This window comes from Panthera pardus, unplaced genomic scaffold (genome assembly GCF_024362965.1).
Source record: "Panthera pardus isolate Hobbes unplaced genomic scaffold, ASM2436296v1 HiC_scaffold_27, whole genome shotgun sequence".
Classification (NCBI taxonomy): Eukaryota; Metazoa; Chordata; class Mammalia; order Carnivora; family Felidae; genus Panthera; species Panthera pardus.
The window spans coordinates 75,154,929-75,165,810 of NW_026526843.1; the positions used below are offsets into that span (position 1 = coordinate 75,154,929).

Consider the following 10,882-nt stretch of genomic DNA (forward strand, 5'->3'; position numbering starts at 1 on the left):
TTTCTCTATCTCTCCCTGCCTCCCTCACTTTATCTTCCCTTCCCTGAATCTCTATCCCTATCCTGTTGGCTTCTAATTTGGTTGTTGCCACCCCATGGAAATGCCTGACTGCATTGATTAAAGCAAAACACACCTCCCTCCAACTCAGTGGTTTACAAACTTGAATGTGCACTAGAGTCCCTGGAGAAACCTGTTAGACATGCAGATTCCAGTCCCCTCCCTCTCTTCAAAGTTGTGAATTCTCACTCTGGATAAACCAAAGGCATCTCTATATTTAGCAAGCATCCCTGGTGAAACTGGTGCTATTGGTCCTCCTCCTTCACTTGAAGAACACTGGTTTTGAGTTATGTCAGAAGAGTTTATGGGGAGGAATCTACAGGAGATAAAGGCTGAGTGGACAATTCTCAGCTCTTTCAATATGCTCCTTTTCCCCCAGGAGCTATGGCTCCACATTCCTTAACTCTATCCCTTCCATCTTTGTGATCTGAGTAAGGATTAGATCCCTTTTCCTAACACTCCCTTGATGTCATGGGACAAGATGGCATTTTGAAAGGGCATTTTACTAAACACTTTGGGAATACCAATGGGAAGTGGAGGAAAGAATGTTTTAAAAAAAGGTTTCTCTCTCTCTCTCTCTCTCTCTCACACACACACACACACACACACACACACACACAGTAGCATTCTGCTTGACCCAGGGAAAACTCTATTTTGAATATGTTTATCCCCTTCATTCTAGGTGAAGAGTCAGGTCCTACTTTCTGTCCCTGAAGCCCTGTTGAGTGAGCCCAGGGCTCACTTGGAATCAATAGTACAGCTTTAAAAAAAATAAATAAATAAAAGTTTATTTAATTTTGAGAGAGAGAGAGAGAGAGAGAGAGAGAGAGAGAGAGAGAGAGAGAACAGGAGTGGGGGAGGGGAAGAGAGATAGGAGATAGAATCCGAAGCAGACTTCAGGTTCTGAGCTGTCAGCACAGAGCCTGATGCAGGGTTCGAACACACAAACGGTGAAATAATGACCTGAGCCAAAGTTGGCTGCTTAACCAACTGAGCCACCCAGATACCCCTCAATAGTACAGCTTTAACATTTTTAATGTTCTTATTTCTTTAGAATACTGTTGCCCAGTAAAACTTCCTATAGTGATGAAATATATCTGCATTCTCCAATGCAGTAGCCACTATCCAGCCATCTGTGGCTATTGAGTAGTTGAGATGTGGCTAGTATGATTGAGAAATGGGATTTTAAATTTTATTAAATTTTAATTTAAATAGACACATGTGACTAAATTACACCTACATTGGACAGTGCAGATCTAGAAAGATCAAGGCCAAGGAATATGGGCCTTAATTTCTTAATTCCTTTACCTCAACTCATTTTTTTATCCCTTCTAGGAATGTTAAAGTTTATCCCCACCCTCCCACTCCATGAGTCAGTATAGTGGAACAAACAAGGGCTCTGGGGACATGGAATGCTGGCTTTCACATCCTGACTTAACCACCTAGACACCCTATAACCATGAAGTTGCCCCTTAACTCCTCTGACTTTTGATTTTTCTGATTTGTACAGTGGGCTTCATTATGCCAACCTCTTAAGTTTATTGATAAAACTAAGTAAACATAATGTAATTATTTGTAAAAAGGTAGTTTTACTTTCTTTTCCTTCCCTTTTCATCTATTCTCCCATCCATCTGTGTCTCTCTTTTATAGTTTTCTCTCCCCCTACCTCCATAAAAATAGCTGAAAAAATACCCTCTGAAATGTGCTCTGTGTCGTTGGGCATGAAACCACTGTCATTCATTCAGCAAACACATTGTAGAGTTCTGCTCCATGCAAGCCTTAGACATGGCTCCTACTTTCAAAGTTTTCTTCCCTAGACTAGTATCTGTATTACCTGGGAGCTTGTTAGAAATGCAGAATTTTTAGCTCTACTCGAGGCCTACCAAGTATGATTCTGCACTTTAACAAGACTCCCATTTGACTTACATTATATATTAAAGTTTGAGGAGCACTGCTGTAAAATGATAGCTGTATTATACTGTCAAAGAGTCTATAATATAAGTGCAATGTGTTCTCTACCTGGCAGCTGAGTGATGCTATCAAGATCTAAGTTGGGTCATATCTCTCTTCCTCTCAAAACCATCTGATGGCTATTTCTCCCTGAGCAAAAGCCAATTTCTTACTATTATTTACAAAGTCCTATGTGATAAACCTATTGTTACCTCTGTGACTTGATCTCCTTCATCTTTCCCACCTTCTGTCACTGCTCCATGCACACTGGCCTCTTGCTGTTCCTAAAAAACTATCTTGCATGCCCCCTTTGCCAGATTTTGCACTGGCTTTTCCCTCTCCCTGGAGCACTCCTTCCCCAGATATCTTCATGGCTTCCTTCCTCACCTCCTTCAAGTCTTTACTCAAATATCACCTTCTCCTTGAGATCGTCCCTGACCTTTCTATTTAAAATTATAACCTTGCACTATCTCTCCCTCTTTCCTGCTTTATTTTCCTCTATTGTACTTATTGCTATCTGACATATTATATATTTGCTTATATGATTTCTTTATTGTTCTTCTCCCCTGCTAGAATGTAGATTCCATGAGGGGCAAGTGTTTTTACCTGTTGATTTACTATATATTGCCAATACCTAGCATGGTGTCTGGCACATGGTACATGCTCAATAAATATTGTTGAAAGTAGGAATTAAATACAAGTGCTCACATGCATGTATTACTTTGGCAAAATACATTCACATCTTATGCCACTTGATTTTCAGATAGGGCAGAGGTTGTTACTGTTATTCCTATTTTCTAGATCAAAAGACTTGAGTCTCTAAGAGACAAAATTACTTTCTCTGAGTTCTCAGGCGCTGGCTCAGTGAGAGTCCTTTAGTTTTAGAAGGATCTTCTGTTCTCAACTCCAAAACATCTTGGCCTCTTCTTACAGGGCACAAGCTCAGGACAGCAATAAAAGTATTCATCTATCTAGAGGAGGGAGTGCTATGTCCCTGCTTTGAGGACTTGCCCAATCCAGCCAAACCAATTAAAGCTTTATCATTGATAAATATGAAACCAGCATATTACCAACAAAAGCTTTACTTGGTTTGGCTGGATTGGGCCTCCAACTTTGGCTCAGGTCATGATCTCATAATTTGTGGGTTCAAGCCCCACATTGGACTCTGTGCTGACAGCTCAGAGTCTGGAGCCAGCTTCGGATTCTGTATCTCCCTCTCTCTGCCCCTCCCCCACTCCTGTTCTGTGATCTGCTGGTTCCATATTTATCGATTATTCTTGGTGCTGAAGTTAAGGGTTTAAGTGCAAAGTATTTCTTTGTCCCACACTGCAACCACAGTGTTAGAAGGTTTAGCTAGAGCAAAAGAAGGAAGGAGAAATCCGTGTCTAGGTGAACCCAAAGACAGTATTTTAGTCCAGGATTGTGTCACCACTAAACCAAAAGCTGTAAGTAACAATATGGTTTATCATAGAGAATACCAGACTCAGAATCGGGATACCCAGGTTCAGGACCCACCTTGGTCTCTGACTGGCTGGGGAATGTTTTCCATCATGGGCCTTGTTTCTCAACTCTAAAATGAGAAGATTGGAAGGGTTGTTCTTTAAGTGCTTAATTTCTGGGTTTCTGTACAATCTTACTTAAGAAAGCTAAAGAAAGCTGTTGTAGTGATCCAGGTTGCTTTTATATTGTCTGTTGCTTTCTCCTTGGTACCTGTGAAAACACGTCTTACTCAGGCATTACTGTGTTATCATAATGACTGTGTTCACATGAGGTAATCTACTCTTTCTGTAAACTAAGGGAAATCTCTAAATAATTCCCACTCTTGAGCTTTTGAAGAGGAAATGGGAGACACTACATTCAGTATAAAAAAGGCCACTATCTATTAGAAAATACACACATATATTTGTATATATTTACTGTATATAATGTATAGTAATGTATGTGGCACAGATGATTAAACATATATCATATATTATAATCTTATATAATATATATATAAAATAATATGTATATTATGTATATTATTATATATATTTGCTCTTGGGAACAGAAGATGCTTTACAAACATTTAAGTTACAATACCCTTATTTTACAAATAAGAAGGTAGGAAATAAACTATTTTTTTAAATCAAAGTCATTCAGTGAGGCCAGTGAGATAAAAGATCTTTTTTAATGAGTTATTTGTAGAAGATGACATTTTTCTTTCTAAATCCAGAAAGTGGGATAAAATAGCTTGGCTCAGTTCTAGGTCACTTTGAACAATGATTGATGGTATTGCCTCCCGTAACCTTAGAACTCACAGTATAATAAGGGAAACTGAGACAACAGGGTAAAGAAAGCTAAAGATGCCTTATAAAGTTGCCTTGTATGCCTCTCTAAAGGAAGATAATCTCAGTTAACTCATATCTGTGAAATAAATTCTGCTCTCAAATGCCTCCAGAGAAACTGGACTAGCTTTCCTCAGTCATTTGCATTAGTGTCTCATATCCTTCACCATTAAGAAATTCTTCCTTAGGTCTAGTTGCGTTTATCATGTTATTTCCATTTGATATGCTTAAGCCTGGGATTTCCAAACTTTTTGCCCATTTCACTTTTCCTTTCTGTGAATTGCCTATCCTCATGCTTTCCAGTTGTCTTTACATTTCCATGTACACATAGCAAATGATAACACATTGTAAAATGGTAATATTTGTATAGCATACTAAGGTATAAGGATGAGGCAGCTCAGCAGCTTGAAGTGACCATCTCAGGGGTTTCTAGCTCCCCTACACCTTACCTGTTTACCTTGAATCACCTGGATACTCTAGGCCCTGTTCCTATCCTTATCCATTCTCCTATAGTTTCTTATGTATTAATTAATTCATTTATTTATTTTTGCTGATTTATAGTAGTTCCTTGTATATTCCAGATATTAATCCCTTGTCAGTTTTCCATGTTGCAATACATTCTTCCTGTGATCCTCTTCTTTTTTGTTTTCTTTAATTTGAAGAAAGGATACCTTGGCCAAAAAAGGGGAAAAAACAAACACCAAAGAAACATTCTGCTTCTAGTTTAGGTTTATCATCACTAGCATGAAAAGAGCTAGTCATTTTGTAGTTATTCAACATATATTTATTGAGCAGCAACTATATTCCAGGTACTGTTAAACTCTGGGATACTGCTATGGACAGGAAGACAACCATGATCATAATCCCCTAATTTTCTTAAAATTATTTTTAAAGGGTGCCTGGGTGGCTCAGTCGGTTAAGCAGCCGACTTCGGTTCAGGTCATGATCTCGCAGTCCGTGAGTTTGAGCCCCGCATCGGGCTCTGTGCTGACAGCTCAGAGCCTGGAGCCTGTTTCGGAATCTGTGTCTCCCTCTCTCTGACCACCCCCCATTCATGCTCTGTCTCTTTCTGTCTCAAAAATAAATAAACGTTAAAAAAATTAAAAAAATATTTTTAAGATGTTTATCAACTCCCCTGTCAGGCCTAAGGTTTCCACACAAAACAATATATGAAATCTATATTAAGTCAGAGCTGAAAGGGGCCCTGGAAATTTTTCTGATATATGTATTTTAGAGATGGAGACACTGAGGGCCAGACTTATGCAAGTCTTTCCCTAGGGGATTTCCCAAAACGTGGGTGATTCATAGGCTCTTCAGTCTATTTTATTTCCCTGCAGTCTTTGGGATCTTCCCTGGAGATAATGGCTATGATTTGTATCCCATATCAAGCTAATTTTAGCTCAATGCACTAGATCTAGACTTCTAGATCAACACTGTGGGCTTAAGAACAGAGTGAAATAGGTAGGCAACTTCTCTTTGTCACCATGGCAATGCCAGGGCTAATTTATGCCAATAATGATTGATTTAAAAATCTCCCATAGTATTCTTAACTACTGTGTGGTCTGCCTTCTCAGAGGCTCTCACATATGGCTTCTGTTGAATCAGTTCACACTACTGCCATATCACCCTTTTCTCTCCTACCATTCAATGGGGAAGCATCTATCAGCATGTTGAAGCATGCTTGACAGTAAGAGCCACAGACCTCTTTGCTTCTTCTGCCTTGTGTTGTTTTTCAGGCTCCTGTATACCCTGCTTACTCCCCTTTGACTCTGTATTATTTTCTCCATTTTCTTCTGAAAACAGGACTCACAACTGAACTCTGCTCTCCTGCCGTGGTGTAACACCTTCCTGTTACTTCTCTCATTCTATCCTCTCAATTTGTTTATTTTTTTCTCCAACATAAACTGACATTAGGTTTTTTGCAGTCACATTCCACTGCCAACTCACCTTAATATATGTGCCCTCAAAAAATGAGTGAATGAGAAGAAATAAGTATTGATTGACCCCTAAGCCAAGCATTTTTTTCACCATTTCTATGGAAAACTAATATAGTCACCAGGTCAGCCAAAGGAAGAGGATGAAAAATAAAAGCAAGACTCCAGGGACTAGTGATCTCTCCTGGTGTTTCTCCCCTGAGAAGCCTAGGTAGTTGTGTTGGGTAGTGGCTAAATGTGACATTTTGAGGTTCTCTTACTACCCCCATATTCTTATGTCCTATTTCTTATTTCCTTGATAATGGTAGTTTCTATTTGGAATCCCATCAGAAAGTCATGTGTCTTAAATAGGACTAATGATTTTTAGAAAACATTGGTTTCTCCCTCTTTCCTTGATAATACTGTTCTCAAGGTAGGCTTCTTGAGATTGTATTCTTTACATTTTCTCACAAAGACTTTTTTCTCCAGTTTTATGCAAAAGACAAGACCATTAGAGGAAGATTGAAAATAGGAAAAATACGATCAGAATTCACCAAATAGAACTGTTTGAACTTTTGTATAATTGCTTGAAAAATCTGTGTGTGTGTGTGTGTGTGTGTGTGTATATATATATATATATATATATATATATATATATATAATGTGTAATATATATATATACACAAATATATATATGTATATATACATATGTATATACTTATACATATATGTCTAAATACATGTATGTATTTACAGAGCTATAATTATGGTGACATATCGTTTGTTTCTACTTTTTAATGTTATTTCATAAATACTATTTCATGTTTCTAGACAGGTTTTTTTGTTTTTATTTAAATTATGGTTAGTTAACATGCAGTGTAATATGAGTTTCAGGTACATAATATATTGATTCAACGCTTCCATACACCACCTGGTGTTCATCACAACGAGTGCATTCCTTAATCTGCATCACCCATTTAGCCCATCCCCCCACCCACCACCCTTCTAGTAATCATCAGTTTGTTCTCTATAATTAAAAGTCTGTTTCTTGGTTTGCCTCTCTTTTTTCCCCTTGGCTCCTGTTTTGTTTCTTAGATTCCACATATGAGTGAAATCATATCTTTAACTGTCTTTCTCTGACTGACTTATTTCACATAACATAATACTCTCTAGCTCCATCCACATCATTACAAATGGCAAGATGTCATTCCTTTTTTTTTAAGCTTATGTATTATTTTTGAGAAATAGAGCAAGTGGGAGAGAGGCAGAGAGAGAGGGAGAGTGCAGAGTCCAATGCAGGGCTCGAGCCCACAAGCCATGAGATCATGACCTGAGCAGAAGTTGGACGCTTAACTGACTGAGCCACCCAGATGTCGCAAGATTTCATTCTTTTTGGTGGCTGAGTAATATTCTAGTGTGTGTGTGTGTGTGTGTGTGTGTGTGTGTGTGTGTGTATGCGCACACACAGTATATCTGTATGTATTCATCAGTCAATGGACACTTGGGCTGCTTACATAGTTTGGCTATTCTAGATAATGCTGCAATAAGCATCGGGTGCATATACGACTTCAAATTAGTATCTTTTTATTTTTTGGGTAAATACCTATTAGTTCATTTGCTGAATTGTAGGGTAGTTCTATTTTTAACTTTTTTAGGAAGCTCCATACTATTCTCTAGAGTGGCATGCTCCAGTTTGCATTCCCACCAAAGTGCAAGATGGTTTCTCTTTCTCTACATTCTTGCCAACACCTGTTGTTTCTTGTGTTGTTGACTTTACCCATTCTTTAAGGTATGTGGTGATATCTTGTTATAGTTTTTTTTAAATTTTTTTAATGTTTATTTTTTGAGAGAGAGAGAGACAGAGACAGAGACAGAGTGTGAGCAGGGGAGGGACAGAGAGAGAGGGAGACCCAGAATCAGAAGCAGGCTCCAGGCTCTGTGCTGTCAGCACAGATCTCAATGCAGGGCTCAAACCCATAACTGCAAGATCATGACCTAAGCTGAAGTTGAATGCCTAAGTGACTGAGCCACCCAGGTGCCCCTCATTGTAGTTTTGATTTGTATTTCCTGATAGTAATGTTGAGCATCTTTCCATATGTCTGTTGTCCATCTGTATTTCTTCTTGGAAAAATGTCTATTCATGTCGTCTGCCCATTTCTTTTTTATTTTAAGAGAGAGAAAAAAGTGCATATGCAAGGTATGGGGGAGAGTGGGAGAGAGGCAGAGGAAGAGAAAGAGAGAGAACCTTAAGAAGGCCCCACGCTGAACATGGAGCCCGACGCAGGTCTTGATCCCACTACCCTGGGATCATGACTTGAGCCAAAATTTGCAGTCAGATGCTCAACCGAGCGAGCCACCCAGGCACTCCATCTTCTTCCCATTTCTTAACTGGATTATTTGGTTTTGGGGGTATTGATTACTATAAGTTCTTTATATATTTTGGATACTAATCCTTTATCAGATATGTCATTTGCAATTATCTTCTCCCATTCTGTGGGTTTCCTTTTAGTTTAGTTGATTGTTTCCTTTGCTATGCAGATTTTTATTTTGAGGAAGTCCCAATAGCTGAAATTTGCTTTTCTTTTCCTTGCCTCAGGAGACATATCTGAGAGAAGTTGCTACTGCTGATGTCAAAGAGGTTACTGCCTGTATTCTCCTCTAGGATTTTGATAGTTTCAACTCCCACATTTATATCTTTAGTCCATTTTTTATTTATTTTGTGTGTGGTGTGTGTAAGGGTCTAGTTTCATTCTTTTGCATAATACTGTCCAGTTTTTCCAACATCACTTGTTGAAGAGACTATCTTTCTCATTGGATGTTCCTTCTTGGTTTGTTGAAGATTAATTGACCATATAGATGTGGGTTCATTTCTGGGTTTTCTATTCTGTTCCATTTGTCCATGTGTCTGTTCTTTTACCATACTGTCTTGATGACTACAGGTTTTTAATACAGCTTGAAGTCCAGAATTATGATGACTACAGCTTTTTTTTTTTCAAAATTGCTTTGGCTATTTGTGGTCTTTTGTAGTTCCATACAAATTTTAGGATTGTTTGTTCTAGCTCTGTGAAAAATGCTTTTGGTATGTTGATAGGGATTGCATTAAATGTGTAAATTGCTTTGGTTAGTAGAGGCATTTTAACAATATTTGTTCTTTAATCTGTGAGCAAGGAATGTCTTTCCATATCTTTGTGTCATCTTCGGTTTCTTTCACTGGTGTTTTATAGTTTTCAGAGGACAGGTCTTTCACCTCTTTGGTTAGGTTTAATCCTAGGTGTGTTATTGTTTTTAGTGCAATTGTAATTGGCATTGATTCCTTCATTTCTCTTTCTGCTGTTTCACTATTGGTATGTAGAAATGCAACAGATTTCTCTATGTTCATTTTGTATCTTGCAACTTTACTGAATTTGTTTATCAGTTCTAACAATTTTTGGGTGGAATTTTAGGGTTTTCTATATAGAGTATGATGTCTTCTGAAAATAGTGAAAGTTTGATTTCTTCCTTGCCAATTTGGATGCATTTAATTTCCTTTTGTTGTCTGATTGGTGTGGCTAGGGCTTCTAGTACTGTGTTAAATAACAGTGGTGAGAGTGGATTCAATGTCTTACACCTGACCATGGAGGAAAAGCTCTTAGCTTTTCTGCATGTAGGATGATATTAGCTGTGGGTTTTTCATATATGGCCTCTATTATGTTGTGGTATGTTCCCTCTACTCCTACTTTGTTGAGGGATTTTAAGCATGAATTGATGTTATACTTTGTTAAATGCTTCTTCTGAATCTATTGAATGATCATATGTTTATTATCCTTAATTTTATTAATGCAGTGTATCATGTTGATTGATTTGTGAATATTGAACCACGCTTGCAACCCAGAAATAAATCCCAATTGAATGCGGTGAATGAATTTTTTAAAGTTTTGTTGGATTTAATTTGTTATTATTTTGTTGAGAAATTTTGCATCCAGGTTCATCAGGGATATTGGCCTGTGTTCTCTTTTTACTGGAGTCTTTATCTGGTTTTGGTATCAGAGTGATGTTGACCTCATAGAATGAATTTGGTATTTTCTTTCCTTTTCTATTTTTTGGAATAGTTGAGAAGAATAGATATTAATTCTTCTTTAAATGTGTGGTAGAATTCCACTGGGAAGTCATCTGGTCCTCAGCTTTTGTTTCTTGGGATTTTTTTTATTACTGATTCAAATTATTTCCTGGTTATTAGTCTGTTCAAGTTTTTGTTTCTTCCTGTTTAAGTTTTGGTAGTCTATATGTTTCAGAACATCAATTTCTCAAATTCAAATTCAAATTCAAATCAAATTCATCAATTTCTCCCAGGTTGTCCAATTTGTTGGCATATGGTTTTACATACTATTCTCTTATAATTGTTTATATTTCTGTGGTTTTTGTTGTTATTTCTACTCTCTCATTTGTGATTTCATTTATTTGGGTTTTTCCTCTTTTGTTTCCAGTAAGTCTGACTAGAGGTTTATCAATTTTATTAATTTTTTCAAAGAGCCACCTCCTGGTTTCATTGATCTGTTTTTTTTTTGATGCTATATCGTTATTTTCTGATATAAATTTTATTATTTCCTTTACTCTGCTGACTTTAGGCTTTGTTTATTGTCCTTTTTCTAGCTCCGT

General features: G+C 37.5%; 1 protein-coding gene across 10 annotated transcripts in view; it reads left to right on the forward strand.

Moving 5' to 3' along the window:
- Positions 1 to 10,882, forward strand: part of ARHGEF9 (Cdc42 guanine nucleotide exchange factor 9) — a 199,000-nt gene that overhangs the window by 97,759 nt on the left and 90,359 nt on the right. The gene's annotated exons all lie outside the window — the stretch shown is intronic.